Source organism: Mesoplodon densirostris, chromosome 5 (assembly GCF_025265405.1).
Source record: "Mesoplodon densirostris isolate mMesDen1 chromosome 5, mMesDen1 primary haplotype, whole genome shotgun sequence".
Taxonomy (NCBI): Eukaryota; Metazoa; Chordata; class Mammalia; order Artiodactyla; family Ziphiidae; genus Mesoplodon; species Mesoplodon densirostris.
In genome coordinates this window covers 131,259,693-131,283,413 of record NC_082665.1, presented here as the reverse complement: position 1 = coordinate 131,283,413, position 23,721 = coordinate 131,259,693, and positions in this window count along the sequence as shown.

Here is a 23,721-nt window from a genome sequence, read left to right as displayed (position 1 = left end):
AGAATTTTTCTTTCCTTTCTTTTCCCCTAATGAATGACTTGTTTAAACTTTGGGAAGACATAGCCTGGGTTATGTGGGGTCTATGTGGAAAGAAGATCGTTTATTAACAGTCAGAAGAGAAATTAATCACAACTGAAGTTAACTCTCATCTTAGAGATTTGGGAGCTTAGACCCTGAAAGGGGAAAAAAAAAACCCAGTCAACTGGTAAACAACAGGGCCAGCATCTAAACATGGACATGGTAAACTGTATTTTCCAATGAAGGTGGCAACAATAACCATCATCCTATGTGCTCTTCTGCAGTGTGACCCTGCCACTCTCCAGCAAGCCATGGAGTCTAGCTCTCCTCTCCCTGAACCTGGCTAGCATTAGTGACTCAGCTGTAAACAAAATAATGCAGTGAAAGTGATGCTACATGGCTCCTAAGGCTAGGTCAGAAAAGCCTTGCAACCTCTGCCTTGGTCTTTTGAAATGGAAACACTTTCTCAGAACCCAGAGATGTTAGAGGATATAATGAGATAATATAGTAAAACACTAGTGTCTGGCTAGCCATTATCAGTATTTATTACATGTAAATGCCACCAAGGAGAGTGGAGGTGGCAAGAATAGTTCTAATGAGGAAATTTAGGATATAGACAAGATGTCAAAAGGGAGACAGAGTTCAAGAAAGGGAGGCGGAGAAGGAGGAGGAGGAGGAGGGAGAGGGAAGAGACGGGAGAGGAAAGGAAAAGGGGGAGGGAAAGTCTGGGGCACAAATATTAACACTATAGATGAGACTTAAGGATTACTAAACTAGGCCCCACTCAAGAGAGAGTAGAGAGAGTAACTTACTGAAGACACTTGCTATGGAAACTGATCACAAAGTGAAAACAACACACAACCCAATGTGGAAAAAATAAATCATACGGAGTACCAGGTTAATCTATTTGAACCAAAGAGTTGTACTAGGACAAAAACGCCCCCTGATCATGATCTAAGATAACATTCACCTTTATTCCAGCCTTCCCAATTGTTTAGACAGCCTGTGGAACTTCCCATCTCTCAGGATGGTGTAGGAGCAGCAGAGAGACTTCCTTGTATCTAAGAATAGCACAGAGGTAGCAGAGAGAGCTACCGGATCTTGAGCACACTGAGGATGGGGAGGGGAATGATTTAGCACCGAGCAATGTGCATCAGTGGCTGAGGTCCAGATGGAATGAATGATGAACATCTCAGAGGATGTAAGTGTAGGCAAACGATGCTGGAACCCATCCTTGATTCCTGGGCACTATGTCCCTGAGGCTTGGCATGCTCTGAAGAAAAGAAACGCTATACAGACCATATTAAATTTCTGCCAGTCCAGTGGAATGGGATTGGAGGGAGCATCACAGTAGCAATTAATTAAAAGTCCCCCGAAATAAACTTGTATTTTCAGCACACTAAGTCTATGGTCAAATGACTGTGCTCAGTACACTAACTTTTTTCTGAGCCCAACCTTGTAGAATAAATGATGGGTTTTATTGATGTTCTAATTAGACTATTTCATGACAGGTGATTGAAAACTTCAAGCCTGCCATCTGTGAATGTTCTAAACCAACGGTTCTTGACCTGTGATGATTCCTCTCTCCCTCCTTGCCCCAGCAGAAATTGGTTAATGTCCAAAGATATTATTGGCTGTTATAATGGCGGGGGGAGGGTGCTACTGGCACCTAGTGGGTCAAGGGTCAGAGATGTTGCTAAACCTGCTACAATCCTCAGGGCAGCCTCCTACAACAAAGAATCATCCAGCCTAAAGTGTCAACACCACTGAGGTTGAGAAACCCTGCACTAACCCTAATGCCCCAATAGCAACCCTTGGACATGAAAATGCAAGAGAGACTTACGTGCACAAGTAAAAACAGCCAAGCAATAGCTTCATCCCAGACTCCTGCTTCATTTCTTTCATATTCAAATTTGTAAGTACACTGTGCTCTACATATTATTCAACAATACTAGCATTGCCAAAAATTGTTACAAACTACAAGTAGGTGACTCCCATCTCATCTAGACTGAATTTGCCCTTGTTCAGCTCCAAATACTTCTCCACTTATTCGTTCAGCCAACACATAGCAAACTTCTATTTTTCTAGCAAAGATCCGAAGATTTTATGAGATCATTGAAGAAATGAATACATTCTGAACTTTGGTAGAATGCCTTTCTATAAACAGAGTTAAGGCAATATCTGAAAGAACAATCCATTGGGGCCACTTGAGCTGTGGTGGGAGAGCCAACATGGTATGGCTGGGTTTACTTATGGGGAGTCAGAGAGCCTTAGGCTTGTCAACATTTACAATATTTACAATCTGCTATTTGTTATCACTCTCTCTATGTGCCGGTCCACTGACGTCCTGAAATGCCTCACAGTTCATATTCATGTACATTTAGTCTACAAGCATGAAGTCTATTTCATCTATGACCAGAAAGAGAAAACACCTCCCTCCTTGGAATAACCAACAGTGTACAGAGGAATAAATGGCTTCTAAAAATTTTAGACTGCATCAAGAGGGAACCAGGCTCATTTTGTTGGCAATGTCTAAAGATGAGAGTAGATGAATTCTTCATATTAGTGGGATTATCGACAGATCTTATTAAGAAATTTTCCATATGCCTGGTTCAGGGAGAAAAGAAAAAACTCTTAGACAAATGAGGGATGGTGTCAACCAGCCCTTACGCTCTGAAGACAAAAAGATTCAGTTTATTTCACAGTTGCTCTAACAAGTTGTAAAGAAAGTATTCTCTCCCCATGAAAGATTCAGTTTTTGGAAAGTACAAAGTATTTCTCACACCTCTCCTTGAAACACACTGTAATGATAAGAAATTTAGAATGAACTTAAAAATATATGAATATTAAATTCCTTGTGTTTAACAGATTCCAACCTATAAGCATTTTTCATTCCCTCCTGTGCTTTTTGATTTAATGTAAGTTATTTTGATCAGTATTAATGGGTATTTTTGAGATAAAGTCCCATCTTCATATGTATGCTTTTTTTCCTTTTTTTCAGAACTGCAATTCTTCAGCATGCTATGTATAGGAAGCCATCTGCTTATATATACACATGCAAAGCCAGATTTTTCAAGACAACAGAACACAAAATGTGGAAAGGTCCTGATTATAAGCACTTCAAATCTGTTTGTATATAAACAAAACTCTCCCTGAATGTGTCACACTCATAAGGAAATGTAAAACGGAAGTAGAAATGGCCTTCTTCTTTAGGTACTACATAAATACATGTGGAAACAGTTGTATAGACAAAGTTAGGCAAATATAACCAAAGTAGATGGGGGGGGTGAACATATAAGGGTTTTGTCTGCATAATTATTCCTATAATAATATCCTGATTTCCCACATAGACCCTACTCCCATTCAGTATGTTTCAGGTAGGGTTAATCTCATCCCCCTATTCTATGAATGTATAGAAGAATATTCTAGCCTAGTCAAAAACCTAAAATGTGCTGGTGGTTGTGGGGGGGTGTTAAATATAGAGTTTTAGAATGTGTTCAAACTTAAAATGTTATCAACATAAAATACACTGTTATAAATATACATTGTTATATGTAAGTTTCATGGCAACCACAAAGCAAAAACCTATAGTAGATACACAAAAGAAAAAGAGAAATGTAATCTAAACATAATAAAGCCATCAAACCACAAAGGAAGACACAAAGAGAAAAAAGCAACAGAGAGGAAGTACAAAACAACCCGAAAACAATTAAAATAGCAATAAGTATAACTATCAATAATTACTTACATGCAAACAAGCTAATTTCTCCAATGGAAAGACTCAGTGACTGAATGGATTAAAAAGCAAGACCCATCTATACACTGACTACACGAGATTCTCTTCAGATGTAAGGATACACACAGACTGAAAGTGAGGGGATGAAAAAAGATGTTCTATGCAAATGAAAACTGAAAGAAAGCTGAGTTAGCAATACTCATATCAGACAAAATAGACTTTAAAACAAAGATTGTATTAAAAGACAAAGTAGGGTATTACATAATGATAAAGGGATCAATCCAACATAGGAGCACCTAAATATATAAAGCAAATACTAACAGACCTAAAGGGAGAGACAGAGAGCAATTCAATAATAGTAGGAAATTTAATACCTCACTTACCTCAATGGATAAATCATTCAGAAGAAAATTAACAGGGAAGCCTCTGCCATAAAGGACATATTATACCAGATGAACTGGTTTTATATATATATATAAACTGGTTTAAAAAAAAATATATATATATAACATTCTATCCAAAAGGATCAGAAGACACATTCTTCTTAAGTGCACATGCAGCATTCTCCAGGATAGATCATATGTTAGGCCATAATTCAAGTCTTAATAAATTTAAAGAGATTGAAATCATATCAATCTTTTCCTACAGAAATGGCCTGAAACTAGAAATAATTACAAGAAGGAAACTAGGAAAAACACAAACATGTGGAGATTAAACAACATGCTAAGAACAACCAATGGGTCAATGAAGAAATCAAAAAATATCTTGAGACAAACAAAAACCGAAACACAACATACTAAAATGTATGGGATGCAGCAAAAGCAGTTCTAAGAGGGAAGTTAAGAGCAACACAGACCTATCTCAAGAAACAAGAAAAATCTCAAGCAAACAATCTAACTTTACACCTAAAGGAACTAGAAAGAGAAAACCAAATGAAACCCAAAGTTAGTATAAGGAAGGAAATAAGAGAGATCAAAACAGAAATAAATGAAATAGAGACTAAAGAGACTAGAGAAGATCAAGGGAACTAAGATCTGATTCTTTGACAAGATAAATGAAATTGACAAAACTTTAACTAGAGTCATCAAGAAAACAAGAGAGGGCTCAAATAACTAAAACCACAAATGAAAAAGGAGCAGTCACAACTGCTACCACAGGAATACAAAGGATCCTAAGAGACTACTATGAACAATTATACACTGACAAATTAGACAACCTAGAAGAAATGGATAAATGCCAAGAAACATACAAACTTCAAAGACTGAATCATGAAGAAAAGAAAACCTGAATAGATCAATTACTAGTAAGAAGATTCAATCAGTAATCAAAAACCTAACAAAAGGAAAATCCAGGAACAAATGGTTTCACCGATGAATTCTACCAAACATTCAAAGAAGAATTACTGACAATCCTTCTCAAACTCCTCCCAAAAAATGAAGTTAAGAGAATGCTTCCAAACTCATTTTATAAGGCCAGCATTACCCCCATGCCAAAAGCAGACAAGGGAGCTACAAGAAAACTACAAGCCAATTACATCATATCCCTGATGAACATAGATGCAAAACTGCTCAACAAAATGTTAGCAAATGGAATTCAGCGATGCATTAAAATGATCATATACCATGACCAAGTGGAATTTATTCCAGGGATGCAAGGATGATTTAACATCTGCAAATCAATCAACACAATACACCACATTAACAAAATTCAGAATAAAAATTGTAGGATCTCAACAGATGCAAAAAAAGCATTTGATAAAATTCAGCATCCATTTATGACAAAAGCTCTCAGAAAAGTAAATATACAGGGAACATACCTCAATATAATAAAGGCCATATATGGCAAGCCCACAGCTAACATCATACTCAGAGGAAAAGCTTTCAGCTTTTCACCATTAAGATCGGAAGAAGACAAGGATATCCCTCTTCCCACTTTTGTTCAATATAGCATTGGAAGTCCTAGTCACAGCAATAAGGCAAGAAAAAGAAATAGAAGCAATCCAAATCAGATAGGAAAAAGTAAAACTATCCTTGTTTGAGGATGACATGATTTTATATATAGAAAACCCTAAAGACTCCACCCCAAAATAATAAAGCTAATAAACAAATTCAGTAAGGTTGCAGGATACAAAAACCAATACACAAAAATCTGTTGCATTCAATAAACAACTATAAGAAAGAGAAATTAAGAAAACACTCTCATTTATAATTGCATCAAAAAGAATAAAATGCCTAGGAATAAGTTTTTCCAAAGAGGTGAAAGACCACTACACTGAAAACTATAAAATATTGCTGAAAGAAACTGAAGACACAAATAAATGGAAAGATATTCTGTGTTTATAGACTAGAAGAATTGTTAAAATGTCTATGCTGCCCAAAGCAATCTGCAGATTCAGTGCAATCCTTAACAAAATTACAATGGCACATTTCACATAAATAGAACTAACAATATTAAAATTTGCATGGAATCACAGAAGACCCTGAAGAGCCAAAGCAATCTTGAGAAAGAACAGAGCTGGAGGCATCACTCTCTGATTTCAAACTATGTTACAAAGCTATAGTAATCAAAACATTATGGTATTGGCATAAAACAGACACAGATCAATGGAACAGAACACATTTATAGTCAATTAATCTACAACAAAGGGGGCAAGAATATATGACGGGGAAAGGAGAGTCTCTTCAATGAACGCTGCTGGGAAAACTGGACAGCCACATGCAAAAGACTGAAACTAGAACGAATCTTACACCATACACAAAAATTAACTCAAAATGGATTAAAGATTTGAATGTAAGATTTGAAACCATAGAAGTCCTATAAGAAAATATAGGCAGGGCTTCCCTGTTGGTGCAGGGGTTAAGAATCCACCTGCCAATGCAGGGGACATGGGTTCAAGCCCTGGTCTGGGAAGATCCCACATGCCGTGGAGCAACAACTACTGTGGCCCATGTGCCACAACTACTGAGCCAGCACTCTAGAGTCCATGAGCCACAACTACTGAAGCCCGCACGCCTAGAGCCCATGCTCCACAAGAGGAGACACCGCAACGAGAAGCCCATGTACTGCAATGAAGAGTAGCCCCCGCTCATCGCAACTAGAGAAAGCCCACGTGCAGCAACAAAGACCCAATGCAGCCATAAATAATAAATAAATTTTAAAAAAAGGAAAATATAGGCAGTCAATTTCTTGATATTGGTCTTGGCAATGAATTTTTGGATCTGACTCCAAAAGCAAAGGCAGCAAAAGCAAAAATAAACAAATGAGACTATATTAAACTAAAAAGTTTCTGCGTAACAATAGAATTCATCAACAAAGTGAAAAGGCAACCTACTGAATGTGAGAAAATATTTGCAAATCAAACATCCGATAAGGGGTTGATATAAAACTATATAAAGAACTCATACAACTCAACAGCAAGGAAATGATCAAATTAAAAATGGGCAGAGGACTTGAACAGGCAGTTTTTCCAAAGAAGACATAGAGATGGCCAACAGACACATGAAAAGATGCTCAATATCACTAATCATCAGGGAAATGCAAATCAAAACCACAGTGAGATATTACATCATACCTGTTACAATGGCTATTATCAAAAGATAAGAAATAAGTGTTGGCAAGGATGTGGAGAAAAGGGATCCTTGTGCAGTGTTGGTAGGGATGTAAATTGCTGCAGCCACTATGGAGAACAGTATGGAGGTTCCTCAAAAAATTAAAAATAGAACTACCATATGACCCAGCAATCCACTTCTGGGTATTTATCTGAAGAAAATGAAAACATTAATTCGAAAAGATGCATGCACCCTATGTTCATTGCAACATTATTTACAATAGTCAAGATATGAAAACAACATAAGTGACGTACTTCACCTATACGTGGAATCTTAAAAAACAAAAAACAAAAACAAACAAAAATGCCAAGCTCACAGATACAGAGAACAGGTTGGTGGTTGCCAGAGGTGGGGGCTGTGGGAGACTAAAGGTACAAACTTCCACTTATAACATAAATCAATCATGCAGATGAGACATATAGCATGGTGATCATAGTTAATAATATTGCAGTGAATATCTGAAAGTTGCTAAGAATGTCAATCTTGAAAGTTCTCCCTATACAAAAACAAAAATAAAGTTTGAAACTGTGTTTGGTGATGATGGTAACTAGACTTACTGTGGAGATTGTTTCACAGTGTACACAAATATGGAATCATTATACTGTACACTTGAAACTAACATGTTATGTCAATTATACCTCAATAAAAATTTTTAATAAAAAGTAAAAAGACTCTTCCAACTTCTATTACTGAATAACAAACTACCCTGCAACTTAGTGGCTTAAAATGATAACTATTTTATTACTTGCAAGTCTGTGGATGAGGAATGTGGGCGGGGCTCACTGGGGTTGGACCATCTCCACTCCATGTGGCATTGGCTGGACTTACTCATTCAGCTGCATGCTAGCATCTGGGCTTAACTGGACACTCTGATAACTGGGCACCTGGTGCCAGCTGTCAGCTGGAGGAACTCAGTTCTCTTCCCTGAAACTGTTCAGTTAGCATTCCCACTTCCTCCAGGGCCTCTCCTTCTAGGTGGCCACTCTTTCCACAAGGATAGCCTTAATTTCCTGACATGAAGATCCAAAGAAGAAAATAACATAGCACAGGGAGATCAGCTCGGTGCTTTGTGACCACCTAGAGGGGTGGGATAGGGAGGGTGGGAGGGAGAGAGATTCAAGAGGAAAGAGATATGGGGTCATATGTATATGTATAACTGATTCACTTTGTTAAAAAGCAGAAACTAACACACCACTGTAAAGCAATTATACTCTAATAAAGATGTTAAAAGAAAAAAAAAAGAAAATGAATAAAAGCAGAAGCTTCCATGACTCTTGAGAACTGGGCCCAAAACTGGCACAGCAAAACTCTGGCACATTCTGTTGGTCCAAAAAATAAAACAACTCGCCCTGTCTCCAGGAGTGGGGAAAGAGATCCCATCTCTTGATGAGGGAAGAGACATTTTGTCATATTGTTATAGAATGTTACATTGCCAAAGAGCATTAGAATCGGAAGACATCTTTGGGGGGTTGCGGAATATGGCCTATGAAGAGCTAAGCTACACAGCAACCAGGAAGAAAGTGTTCTGTTTCTGCTCAAAGTGATAATGGCAGAAAATATATGTCTATTCCATCTATCACATGAGTAGGGACCTGCCTGAGAATGGAGAGAACCCATAGCTGAGAGAGGCAGAATGTTCGACAAAGTCCTGACAATATTATTTACATACCTGAACAAGACCATTCCTGAATATAACACTGTCCTGGACCTTCTAGTTTTTAGAGTCAAAAAATTCTTTTCTGTCAGTTTTAGTTGTGTTGTCACACTACAAGTGGAAACAATCCTGAATGACACGAATGGCTGTCTGTGCAGAGAGGAGGAATCAGCTCAGCTCCCCCACCTGAACCCTGGGGCTCTGGGTAAGAGAGAAAGCTGTCTGACCAGCACTTGGTCCCTCTTTTTTGCAGCCCTTACTTCTCCATCAGCACCATTCAGCAAGGCCATCTTCAGGCTCTAGGTTGTACAGTGCTTGATTCTCCTACTAGAACTGGATGAGTGTTTGCTGACCCAGTGGCTGACTCTGATCTTGTCATGAGATGAGGGTGAATGTGATTAAGGGCCCAAGTCAGAGATCAGGGCTCACGAAGCAGCCCCAAGCACGATGGTCTTCATGGCAGGGCAAGGACAGACACAGGAAAACTAATCACAAAAGTCAAAAGATGAGATGGTCAGGGATAGTGAGGAAAAGAGAACACATTAGGACAATGGCTCAGAATGAATTCAGTGAAACCAAAGCAGGTTCTAGAGACCTATGTAATGGCAGCAGACATTGCCCAGGGGTGTGCCAACTAGGTGAAAGGAACTGCATAGGACAGAATGACTATTTCATCTGGGCCATTTCAGGGAGACAAAAGTGGTTCTCACATTGACCTAAGGATCTGAGATAGTTCTGAGATTGTTAAGCAGAATTAAACTCTGCTCTTCATGTCGAAGCTTTTCTTAAACCCTGACTTGATTCTTGATCTAATGTAACCACTTGGTCATTTCCTCAAGGAAACTCTGTTTGCAACATGCTGCCTGAGTCTATGTTGACTCAAGTGGACTAGGACTTGAGCAGAACTAATCAGGTTTGCAATAATAGAAGGGTCTGAGCAGATGACACAGTTTACTGAGACCCCTTACACACCCACTTGTGCTTCCTCCATACACACCAATTATTTTATGTATTTAGTCCACTTAGGGTATGACCTAAGGAAGACATAAAGGAGATTCATAAAACAAATAATAATAGTAGCTATTGTTATTACTTTGGAATACTAACTACGTACCAGAAGCTATACCAACCAGTTTGATCTATGGAAATGACCTTCTCATTATCACCATTTTTCAGGAGTGCCCATCATATCGTTCATGTACATTTTTGTTCATTCCAAAATTGGAATAATCAAATTATTTTGACAAGAAAGCAAGGGTCGCGGGCCTCCCTGGTGGCGCGGTGGTTGAGAGTCCGCCTGCCGATGCAGGGGATGCGGGTTCGTGCCCCGATCTGGGAGGATCCCATGTGCCGCGGAGCGGCTGGGCCCGTGAGCCATGGCCGCTGGGCCTGCGCGTCCGGAGCCTGTGCTCCGCGGCGGGAGAGGCCACAGCAGTGAGAGGCCCGCATACCGCAAAAAAAGGAAAAAAAAAAAAAAAAAAAAAAAAAAAGAAAGCAAGGGTCGCAATACTCGTATCAGACAAAATAGACTTCAGAACAAAAGCTATAAAGAAAGATAAAGAAGGACACTATATAATGATAAAAGGATCAATACAAGAAAACGATTTTTCACTTGTCAACATATATGCACCCAAAATGGGAGCACCCAAATACATAAAACAAATACTAACGGACATAAACAGAGAAATTGACAGGAATACAATAATGGAACATTTTAACACCCCACTGACATCAAGGGATGTCTTTTTCAAGACAGAAAACCAATAAGGCAAGAGATCCTAAATGATACAACAGAACAGTTAGACTTAATTGATACCTTTAGGATATTACATCCAAAAAAAAGCAGAAAACATTCTTTTCAAGTGCCCATGGAACATTCTCTAGGATTGACCATATACTAGGGCACAAAATAAGCCTCAACAAATTTAAGATGATAGAAATTATTTCAAGCATCTTTTCTGACCACAATGGCATGAAACTAGAAATAAACCACAGAAAAAGAAACAAGAAAAAAACAATTACATGGAGACTAAATAATATGCTATTAAAAAACCAATGGGTCAACAATGAAATCAAAGAAGAAATTAATCAATTATTCCATTTCAAGAGCATGGTCTTCATACATCTCTTTATTTGTATAGATTACTTCTCCCCTAGAAATAAGATAAAGCATCTCATTTTTCCTAAACCTAAGGGAAAAGAAATCTAAATCACCTCAAACAACATTTAGAAGCTCATTCATTAGAAAGTCAAAATATGCCAACCTGTGGAAGCAACGATACAGGACGTTTTCCTCTTCAGGCCTTTTATGTGTGATAAGACAGTTAAAATTGAAATCCATATATCATGCAAGTTTCTAACATGTGGGTGAGAGTAGCTAACAGTCCTATGCAATGCTGAGCCCTCCATACATGGCATGTCTGAAGCTGGCTATCTAAATTCATGTGGAGCTTGTTAAAAATATTCATTCTGCTGCCCTTCTCCAGACCTTCTGAATCAAAACATCTGGGTGTGGGACCAAGAAATAGCTTTTTAAACACTTCCCAGGTGACTCAGCTTGTCAGCTAGATTTGTGAACTGCTTTCTTATCCATAAGAAACTGCTTTAAAAATCAAAGTAGATTTCCTACATATTAATAATCTTTTAGGATGCTAATATCAGCTTGGAATATTTAACATATGTGTCAGGACATTTTTGAAGTGCCTTCGATTTCCTGTCAGTGTTTAGCTGGGCTGATATAATCCAGAGCCATGAGACATGCAGACGTTTACTCTGCCCGAGCTGAAAACTAAATGAAGCTTAATTACTACTTTCTCCACTGATATTAAATTTATATGGTATATTGGAATTGTCTGTCACTATTTCTCAGTGCGAGAATTCCAAGGCAGCTTGGGTGAGGTCTGTGCTCCCTGCTCTATTAGCGTTGTAGCTTCCTGTGTCCTTTGCTTGGAACGAATGACTTTCTCTCACCCCAAAATGATGAGGAGGTCCACCATTCTCTAGGTACTGGATCAAGACTCCACTCTCTGACCAACTCCATGCCTTAGTGATTATGTTATTAATTTGAATTCATACACTTACTTATATTTTGCCTTAGATAGAATCTGATTCCTAGCTGTGGGGCTGGTCTTCAAGGTGGATTATAAAGTCCACAAAGGACACATTCATTTCTTTTCTTTTTAAAAAATATTTATTTATTTATTATTTACTTGGCTGCACCAGGTCTTGTTACGGCATGTGGGATCTTCGTTGCGCGTGTGGGATCTTTAGTTGCAGCATGCAGGATCTAGTTTCCCGACCAGGGATTGAACCAGGGTCCCCTGCATTGGGAGCGCAGAGTCCTAACCACTGGACCACCAGTGAAGTCCCCACACCTGTTTCTTTGACATTGTTTTCAGGCTTGAAGCACTACCGCAGAATAGGTAGTGGATGGATGAATGAAAGAATGACCTGGATCGTAAAACACAACTGGATTTTCAGTAAGCTGCTACAATTTCATTGGTCAGTCTAAGGCCAAGTCAAGAAAGTTGTACACTTGACCTCTTTGAGCCTGTTTCCTCATCACAAAATGGAAAAAAAAGATGAAGGACAAGATAATTTCTAAGGCCCCTTCTAGTCTAATATTGACAAAATGGATGTAAAACCAGAAGGAGAAATACCCCAACGTTTCGCTTCACAGTTAAAAATGTTCAAGTCCATGTCAATTTTTTAAAATGTCAGTGGTACATATAGACGGACCAGTCCCTAACCTCCTTCAGCTTTTGGTCAAGCATCACCTTCTCAGTGGGATCTTCTCTGACTACCACATTTAGAACTATAGCCTCTCACCAACTTTCCCCTTTCCTTCCTCATTTGCTCCATAGCAATATCCCATCTGATCCTTTATAATTTGTTTCTTGTGCTTATTGCTTCTTTCCCTTCACTAGGATGTATGGACATACAGGCAGGGATTTCTGTCTGACTTACTTCTGTACCCCTAGCACCTAGGCAGGCGCATTACAGGTGTTCAATAGACACTTGTTGAATGAAAGACTCAACAAAAAGTAACAGAACAGACATAAATTAACTTGATTCAATGCAAGAAACAAAAAGAGTCACAATTCTAAACAGGTGTCATGTACACTGGGCATTGAGGGGGACATGGAAACAGTACAAAGCCTTGCTCTTGATGTCACACGCTAAGCAAAAGAGAAATCTGGAAAGTGAGATGGTTAGGAAGACCATAAATAACATGAGGCCGGATTGCAAATATATCAAGCAGAACCACATGCAGTACTTTGTGTGAGTTTAAAGGAAGGAGTGATTTAATCCTGACCAGAGAAGGATCAGGGAACGTTCGTGAAGAACTGTGACTCTGGGCAAACCACAAAACCTCCTGAGCATCCTTTTGCTCTTCCAGAAGAACAAAACATGGCAAACTTTCTCACAGGGATACTGTGAGGGTTCAATGAACATGCCCACCTCAGGGAAACCAGATGGAAGATGCTCCAGTGTGAGCTGAATCCCTATAATAATTTGTTGCTCTGAAAACAAAGGTGCCAAACAAAGTGGTGGACAAAGATTTAAAATGGTGGTGATATTATGTTACATAAAAAAAAGTCTGCATGCAAAGCAAAACATCACACTTCCCAAAGCTGAGATACTTATATATCAGGTTCACTGGATATTATAATTATACAGATCGAGGTTTTTTAAAAAAAATCTTGTGCAAACACATCTATAAAACTGACTGTCACAGCAATTCTTTAACATCAGATTTAAGTAATCTAAAAAATTCTTATTATTTGTGTTAGTTTAAACAGGGCAGAAAAAGGAAAGTTTAAATTTGTGGAAGGCTTGGAACCACTGTGGGAGAGGCTGTGATTTAAGACCGGGAATCTGATGGAGTAAGATTGTAAAACTCATCAGATGTGAGTCTTAAGGTTTTCCTTGGTTCCTCTGTCCTTTGGCCCTCAGTATTGGAACCATATCTTCCAAGAGGAAGAAAGGGGTGAGTAACCTAGGAAAACCTCTACCTGAGTTGAGGTTATAAAGCACAATCTGCCAAGGGGTCATGGCCTGGCCCTTTGGACTGGCAGAAGGTAAGAGGGGCTACTTGAATCAGACAGCCTGGCTTTTTAAAAATAAGAAACAGCTTTGACGTCAGTGCTGTCCCTGAACTGAACTGCTTAAAGGTTCAGATTGGGTTCAGTTAAATTATCCCTTCCTTCCTGCTTGTCCCCCTTCCACTGCTTCCCCTAACCCTGACAGCATGGTCACGCCACTCTGACCTTCCCAGACAGAGCACAGCCAATGAGCCTATTTATCACCACCCTTCTAAGACTTCTGGAACGAGGCTTATCCCAACTCACAGTGCCAGAGCTGGCAAGGGAGAGTGAGGAAAGGTCAGCGGCAGTGGGGCCGGAGCTGGGGCCCCTTGGGGACTCGAGCAGTGGAGGGCCTAACAGTTCTAATGAACCCATGAAAAGTGTGAGTGGAGACATTTCTCCTGCCAATCAGGAGACTCCTATTCCTAAGGGGATGCTTGAAGCTAGGGATCTGAAAATAACTCTCTGAAGTTAGAGCTGCTTCCTAGAGCCACAGTGTTTGCATTTTTACGCTGATAATTACTTACTTTTGTTTGTGAGGAGGATTGCAGCGTAAGAGGAGAGAGACTTAAGGTCACAATGGTTTTGAGTAGGATTGTGGATGTTGCATGAATGGAATATTTTCAATGTGAAAAGATGAAATATATGATTATTTTAAAAGAGAAAAGTGCTCCATGAACTCAGTCACAAAAGCACAGACCCAGGTATCTATGCTTATAGGTAAGTATCTTCTGTCAGTCTTTCCACTCTGTACCCCCATAGCCATGGTCTTTTTCTTAGAGTCACAGAACTTTAGAGCTATAATTCTGTAGTTAGACAAATACACCCAGACTTAAGTGATTTGCTCAAGGTCACTGCCCGATTGTGGCAAAGCCTACATTTCATCTCCTGATCCTAGCATCAGGGACTTCTTAACAGTCACATTGCTTCTCTGGGCAAGTAGATTTCATTTCATTGCTTTTAACTCTGAAACAAATTCAGGATTACTAGAAATATTAGATCTTCAGAAATTAAAAAACACAATTAAGAGGATAGTACTTGTTACAATTAGGATTCAACAGTAATATTATCTTTTACTAGTAAAACTTCAATATAATGAAAACCTGAACTTGATAAATAAAATTTGAAAAGCATGTAAAGCAGGAATGTCATTGTTCACATGACCAAACTATTTACCACTGGATACACTCAACTGGGAGTGTCTGTACCAAATGCCTTGAGGGTCGGGCTGCTGGTGCCTGTGTGAATCAGACAGGGTTAAAGAGATAGAGAGGACTGCTTTTGGAAGTGGTAGACTTACAAGGTATTAGAGAAGTACCACAGCAGCCAGGACCTGAAGAACGAAGAAGGACCCGCACCAAGGCCAGCCCAATATTCTGCACCAATTTCCCCCTCAAGGTATCTGAAGACTCTTAAAGCAGTACCCTTGAGGAGCTGCAAAGATAAGAAGAAGGCAGCTACCCACAGATACAACCTGAGGAGTGCTTTCCCTATCTCACAAGACTGAACCAGAGTTCAGAGCTGCCAAGACAGCTAGGACCTGAGAGACCAAGCTCCTGCAGCAAGGCAGGCAAAAGGAACCTGTGGTGATACATCTCAGGGTGGTGGTGATCTGTGGAGGAGGAACCAGAGAGGGTCAGGGAGGCTTAAGGTGGCCTTCTACCGCAAAGTAACAAAGTTATAGGTCATGATACGGTTCATTACAAGCCCTGAGATTTTGTACAGTCTGCCCAAAGGCATTCAAATTTACACTTCCTAAAAATTCTGTACTAGTCGAACAAAATTTAATGAGCCATATTTCAGCCTGTAGGCCAAGGTATCTGTGTTTAGATGACCTCTTACAAGAGCTACAAATAAAAGTTTCTATGTATGATGTTTCAAGATTCAACTAAAATGAGATGACAGGGCATTTTATATGTCAAAAGGCCCAGCAGTGAATTACTCACATCTGGGGTGGCTTTGGGTGGTGTGCAAATTTGGGGGATGGAAGGCAGAGTATAAAGGATTCTCCAAGGAAGTAAAAACCAGACAGATGAGGGTTTGCTGTGCAATTCTCTTGACTTTTTCTGTGTTTGAAATTTTTCATAATAAAAATGTTGGGAAAAGAATAATTCACTGCCGACAAGGGATGAAACATCAAACTAACAATGCTATCATTTAAGAGAAAGGTTTAACTCAATCAGGGATGTGTGCAGTGATGTTACTAAAAAAGCATGGTTTAAATTTTTCTAGTAATTGTTCTCTCTTGAAGCTACTTATTAAATTTACCTTGCACTTGCCTAGAACACTCTTCATAACAGAAATGGGCTCTAATTCCACCTCTGACTCGTACTTGCTAAGTGGCCATGGGCAAGAAACTGAAGAAGGGACTTCCCTGGTGGCGCAGTGGTTAAGAATGCGCCTGCTAACGCAGGGGACACAGGTTCGAGCCCTGGTCCGGGAAGATCCCACATGGAGTGGAGCAAATAAGCCCGTGTGCCACAACTACTGAGCCTGTACTCTAGAGCCCATGAGCCACAACTATTGAGGCTGCGTGCCACAGCTACTGAAGCCCGCGCACCTAGAGCCCGTGCTGCACAAGAGAAGCCACCGCAATGAGAAGCCTGCGCACCGCAATGAAGAGTAGCCCCTGCTCTCTGAAACTAGAGAAAGCCCAGGCGCAGCAACAAAGACCCAACACAGTCAAAAATAAATAAATCAAATAAATAAATTTTTTAAAAAAAGAAAAAGACAGTGGGTTTGAGTCCCCTCCTAGTCAGGATCGTGGGTTCAAGTCCCAAATCTCACGTGTGGGTGGGTCAGAAGGAGTGTGGTTTCAGAGGGACTGCCACTTTCCTGTTCTAGGAATAAGGAAGCCAGCGTGGCTACAGTATATGAGAAAGGGGAAAAGAGTGGGAGGTGAAGTCAGGGAGGTGGTAATGGGCCTTCCAAACCTTGACTTTTATGCTGAAAGAAATGGGAAACCATTGAAAAGTTTTCAACAGAGAAATGATACAATCAGATTTACATATTTCAGAAGGCTGCTCTGACTGCTAGGTAGAGAACAGACCACAGGGAGCATAGTGGCCAGCCCCCAAAGTGGCCCCAGTGTTCCTCTCCTCAAGTACACACAGCCAGCCCCTCCATATCCACGGGTACCACATCTGTGGATTCAACCAACCATGGATCAAATTGGTCCAGGGAGATGGAACGCCAAGGGTACTATGCCATTTTTTATGCGAGACTTGAACATCTGTGGACTTTGGTATGGGGAGCAGGTGCTGGAACCCATTCCCCCAGTGGATACTCAGGGACAACTGTATAATCCCCTCCCACAATGAAGTGGGCTGACCCATGTAAACAACAGGATATTGCAGAGGTGATGGCGTGTGACTTCCAAGGCTAGGTCATAAAAGACACGGTGGTTTTCCATCTTCTTCTCTTCTGGATCACTTGCTCTGGGAAAACCAGCTACCATCTTGCGAGGATACTTAGCCCTTCAGAGAGGCTCATGTAGCCAGGGAACTTTCTCAGCCAGCACTAACTTGAGTAAGTCGCCTTGGAAGCCAATCCTCCAGCTCCAGATAAGCCTTACGGTCCTGGTCTACAACTTGACTGTGACCTCATGACAGTCCCTGGGGCAGAGCCACCAGCTTAGCTGCTCCCAAATTCCTGACCCGCAGAGAGAGTGAGATGACAAATGTTTGTTTCAAAGCACTAAGTCTGGGGGTTATTTGTTAAACAGTAACAGATAACCGATACAGGCAATGGTGGAAACAGGGAGGGCAAGGATGCAAGCAGGGAGATCGTAGACTATTTCAGTGATGCAAGTGACCCACTGTTCTGAACGAACTGGTAGCAGTAGAGGCGGGGAGAAGTGGTTTGATGCTGAACATGTTAGGAAAGTAGGGCCAACAGAATTTGCTTAGAGATTTGATATGGGGTATGAGAAAAAAGGAAAGGAATCATGGATGACTCCAGGATTTTCACCTGATTGATTAGCAGAGTGGAATTTCCATTGGCTGAATAGGGAAAACTGCCAAAAAGAACAGGAGTGGAGAATGAGAATTCAAAATAATCAAGCATACAGAATTGCTCCATCACTGTTCGAAGAGTCCTAGTGATAGAGTTATATTTTATAAAACTCTACAAATATGACTTGAATAGTTGATTTTCACATCTAATAAATATCATAAAACTGCAACTTAAACTACTTCAACTTTTCAGTTGTCTCAGTCCTTACACATCAAATTTGAGAAAGGCTCACTACTGGGAGTGAGTGGAGGCTGGACCATGGCATGGGGATCTAATGACAATGCTATGTTTTCACTAAATTCCACTATACTTTTCTGTTTTGGGGAATACAGAAAGAATGTATTTCCAGGGTCTCAAGGTATTAGGTTGGGGTATGTGACTGCATTCTGGCCAATAAGATATGGCTGTGAAGGATGTAGTCATACATGGCCCTGAACTTAGAACCATCATGTGCCAGCTTCATGCTCTCTCTTCCCTTACTGCTGTGATGTGTTGAAACGGTAGCATCTTAAGACAGAGGAAGCTGGGATCCCTGAAGCTCCATGTGGAGGAATGTGCATTAGACCTTGTGTGAGACAGAGGACTTTTTATAGGCTCAGCTACTGAGAGTTGGGGTTTATCTGTCATCACAGCAAAACATATCCTGTGCTACCAGGCATGACTGTCAGGCTCTGATGAGGCCCATCTGATTTCTCAGATTAATTTTGTGGCCCAAAGGTAGCCTGAAGCTGCTGCCATATGCTCTATAAACTGTACAGTTACAGGAGTACAGATCCCATGAGTGAAAATGGAAGGTAGCTTTCATGAGCCTTTTCTTTGGCTTTTATCCATCTATCCTTCCTTATCTCTCCCCAGACAAGGAGAGGATCCTTACTCCTTCAACCCATAAACTTTGTTTAAAAAATACCCTTATTCTAGCACAGATCATATTTTCGTATAACTAATTATGAGTCCCTTAAAGGTAGGATTTTGTCTTCATTTTCTGCTTCTGTGAGTGCCTAATACACAGAGAGTACCAAATAAATTGGTGGACATTTTAATGAGTATTTGTATTTCTATCCATTAAACCATTTAGCTGTACTATTTCTGTCATAATATATGAAATATCTATGGAACTGACAAAAACGTATACCAGTGCTAATGTATAACTGACAAAAGTAGAGACAAGAGGGAAGACCATCTCATCATTACCAGTGTTATTTTTGATTTCACAATAGACTTCATTCTGTAACTTTAGTGCCACAACAATAACCTGCCTTTGATCTCAGGTATGCCCTGATACGCTGAGCCTTCCCTGCCAAGCTGGTCTGACTATATCTCATGTCTGTTCTGCTTTTCCTTCCTGTAATTATTCCTAATGAACTTCATTTCAATAGCATGTTTTTATTGTTCATGTACTAGAAGAACAATTCAAGCAGAGCTAGAAAACAATAAGGAACGATGCTAAGCAAAGGCTGTGAGGGGTGAGATGGAGGATGGCCATCAGACCATTATAGAGAGGTCAGAATGGCTGAATATCCAACAGCTGAAAAGTCAACTTTACACCAATTCAGAGAATATTGCAAAGCCAGTAAGTCTATGGACAAGGGTCTTTTACTGCTTTAAAGTGATCACAGTATAATCATAAGGAATACTTCTATAACATTAACAGTTACCAGATACTTTCCTAAGCATTTTATATATATACATGCAATACGTATTTGTGTGTGTGTGTGTGTGTGTATATATATATATATATCTGAATATATGTTCAACTGATTTTCCCAACAGCTGTGGGATAGACATTCTCATTATTCCCATATTATAGATGAAACTGAGGCATTAAGAGGTTAGTTACTTGTCCAACGGTGAGGCGATACACTGTGGAACCAGTGTGCAAAACAAAAACACAGAATACATGCTCTCAATCTCTCTGTTTATCTATGTATTATACACACATAGTCTAATTTTGTCTCTAATGTGTATATATGATATATGCATACATATGTATATGTACAGATATTTTATGTATGCACATATGTACATATTTACATTTATAAATATTTGCAAATATATATGTAGCATAGAAAAAGCTGATGAGAAACACGCCAAAATATTAAACTTTCACCTTTTTTATATTTTAAAAAATATCTGGGACTTCCCTGGTGGTGCAGTGGTTAAGAATCCACGTGCCAATGCAGGGGACACGGGTTTGAGCCCTGGGCCGGGAAGATCCCACATGCTGCAGAGCAACTAAGCCCGTGCGCCACAACTACTGAACCTGCGCTCTAGAGCCCGCGAACCACAACTACTGAGCTGGTGTGCCACAACTACTGAAGCCTGCACACCTAGAAACTGTGCTCCGCAACAAGAGAAGCCATCACGATGAGAAGCCTGTGTACCACAATGAAGAGCAGCCCCCACTCGAGACAGCTAGAGAAAGCCCATGTGCAGCAACTAAGACCCAACACAGCCAAAATTTAATTAATTAATTAATTAATTATTTTAAAAGAGTTTTTGTTCATTAAAAAAAGAGTGACACTGGTTTAAAATAGAGAATATTTCTCCTCTTCCATGTTTTTTTAAAAAACAAAAAGATTCTACTTTCTGTAGTAAGCTTTATAATCTAAAAAATAAAGTTAAAAATAAATAAATAAATAATAAATAATATTGATTTTTAACCTAACAATAAAAAGATGGATGCATACTAGACCTAGTGAATTCCACTCTAAACAGCAGCCCGGTCTGAACAACACCCAGTGTGTGGCTGCATGATGCTCATTAGTTGATTCCTTCCTTCCTTCCTTCACGAGCACCTCCTTTGTATCAGGTACCGTTCTAAGCACACAGGGACATTTGTAAACATTTCATGATGGGAAGGTTCAGTTTCACAGTGAGATGCAAATTATCCCGCCTGGCCACAATTACTGTCAGGAGAAGGCACCTGATAAACGTTGGGTTGAAGGCTGAGATGCATGAAGCAGAGTCTACATTTCAACTTGAGAAGCCAGTAAGTCTATGGTTTACTGCCAGAAGCCAGAGACTTGTAAGCCATAGACTTGTAAGCACTTCTATGCTTACAAGCCAGAAGTTAAACCAAAATTCCCTCCCTAAATCCACCACCCATGAATCTCATGTACGGATGGTAGTCACAGGGTCCAGGGAACACACTTTCATGATCAAAAGAGCTACGAGTAAGAAGGGGATTTGAGATAGGAAAGAAATTGTTCAGATTAGTTGCGTCTACCACAAATGAGACGGAGCAATACTTATCAACGTTCCTCAGGCCACACATTCTGAATTGATTTCTCTTCTTACCAGTTGCCAAGAGAGCTGGGATCTACGTAAGTGGAGACATGAGCCTAAGAGCTGATCTTTCTACTTAATTCTGGGGATTTGGACCTTCTGTCCATCACGGAGGTGTTTGCCATCATCAGTGTGTGAAGAAGCCCTCTCCCACCACTCTTATTTCTTTTCCACCTGAAGGAGAGGGGACAGTTGAGAATAAAGGCCAAAATATCCACATTACTCTTCTGCTGAGTGGTTTGAGGGCATATCAAAATTTCTTATGAAAGACATTGGTTCCTTTGAACAAATGAGAAGCTACGTGGAATGTCTTCACATCCATGAAACATGGCCACTGCTAAAAAGTTCTAGTGGTTGGCAACTGCTTTCCTTTAGAAATAAAAGCCACAGTTGGTTTTGTATTATGTGCTTCGATTAGAAACATTTTATAACTTGCCTTTGTTTATTTTCAGCAGTGTTAGTAGAAAAACTGTCATCTACTTACGATGATGAATGTGACCCTTATTCACCTCCTTCTCTCCCCATTCTCACAAAGTTTTAAAGCACTGTTACTGAAAATTTAGAAATTGTTTGCAAACACACTTTGTTTGGGGGAGCTCATTTCAAAATCAAGTCTCCCAGCTTCTATGTGAAAACTAATATAATTGAAACAACTGCTCTTCTCTTTAAAAGAAATTTAATTTTTCTAAATACTTTCAATAAACAAATACATATACAGTTGACCTTTGAACAATGCAGGGGATAGGGCTGTTGACCCTCCCCTCACTGGAAAATCTGTGTACACTTTATAGTCAGCGCTCTGTATCCACGCTTCCCCCATATCTGAGGTTCCCCCATATCTGAGGTATCCGTGGTTAGGAATCCATGAATTTAACCAACCAGGAATGATGTAGCACTGTAGCATTTACTATTAAAAAAATCTGCATATAAGTGGACCTGTGCAGTTCAAACCCATGTTGTCCAGGGGTCAACTGTATATAAAATCTATAGCCTTGGTGTACAATTTATATCTAGCATTTATGAGAATAGAATTTTGCATTCCCACCAGCAATGAAAGAGTTCCTGTTATCCCTCATCCTCATCAGCATCTAGTATTATTAGTGTTTTGAATTTTCAACATTCTAATAGGTGTGCAGTAGTATCGCATCATTGTTATAATTTGCATTTCCTGATGACATGGAATGTGCAGCATTTTTTCATATGCTTATTTGCCATCTGTGTATATTCTTTGGTGAATTGTCTGTTAAGGTCTTTAGCCAATTTTTAACTGAGTTGTTTGTTTTCTTATTGTTGAGTTTCAAGTGTTCTTTTTATATTTTGAGTAACAATCCTTTATCAGATGTCTCTTTTGAAAATATTTTCTCCCAGTCTGTGGCTTTTCATTTGTTTGATTATTTCACCCAGAGCGTAAGTTTTTAATAAAATCCAGGGGTACAAAATAAATTACATCCGCCAGTTGAAAAACAAAAAGATTTTTTAAAAAGCCAGGGGAAATTTGATTTTAAAAATCAGTCTTGCAGGTCAAGAGAGAACTTAAGGTTTCTGTAAGAGAAAAAACCCTAAGCCAGGTAAAAGAAACTGCAAAAAAGGAGGATTTCTCTCTTTAAATAATTAAGAAATGAGCCAAAATCATCATGGCCAATAATTAAGTGAATACATAAACATATCTGGGTAGTTCCCATGGTATTGATGGACCTGACTTTTTCTTACTTTCCCCTGAATTTGCAAAGTCTATAAAATAATGTGTTATTTTTATTTAGGTTACATGGGGCTGGTCTAAAATTTATATCCCAGAAATAAGTAAAGCACCAGTACCTTAAATTCATGAAACTATCAGACTCCCTAAGTCATTGCACCCATGTGAAAGTAGAAATTTTGTAGTTGACATCTGTTGTTTTGACTTCTCAGCATCCTGTCTCTCTTCTGGAAATATAATACCTTTTTCCTTGTATAAATTGCCCATCTGTCACTCTAGTGTTTGAAGCCTGATCTCCATTGCCACTGAACTGGGTGCATGACCCTGACTAGCCATGTGGCCATTTCCCCTAGCCAAAGACCTCAGGAGTGAGTTCAAGATTCAAGCCTAACAGAGCTAGTCAAATATCTTCTTGGATCAATGTGCCTGTTGGGGAAGAAGGGTCCGTCTCCCTCTCTTTTTCTTGCTTTCAAGGCTCTAAAGAAGTAATCCTGGTGCTCTCTGGGGCCACCTTTGCTACTTGTGAGGAGAATCTCCCTGAAATTAAAATTCACACAACAGACCCAAGAGATGGAGTGACAAAGAGGCATACTGCCGTGACTGAAGCCCATCTACCTCTTCTA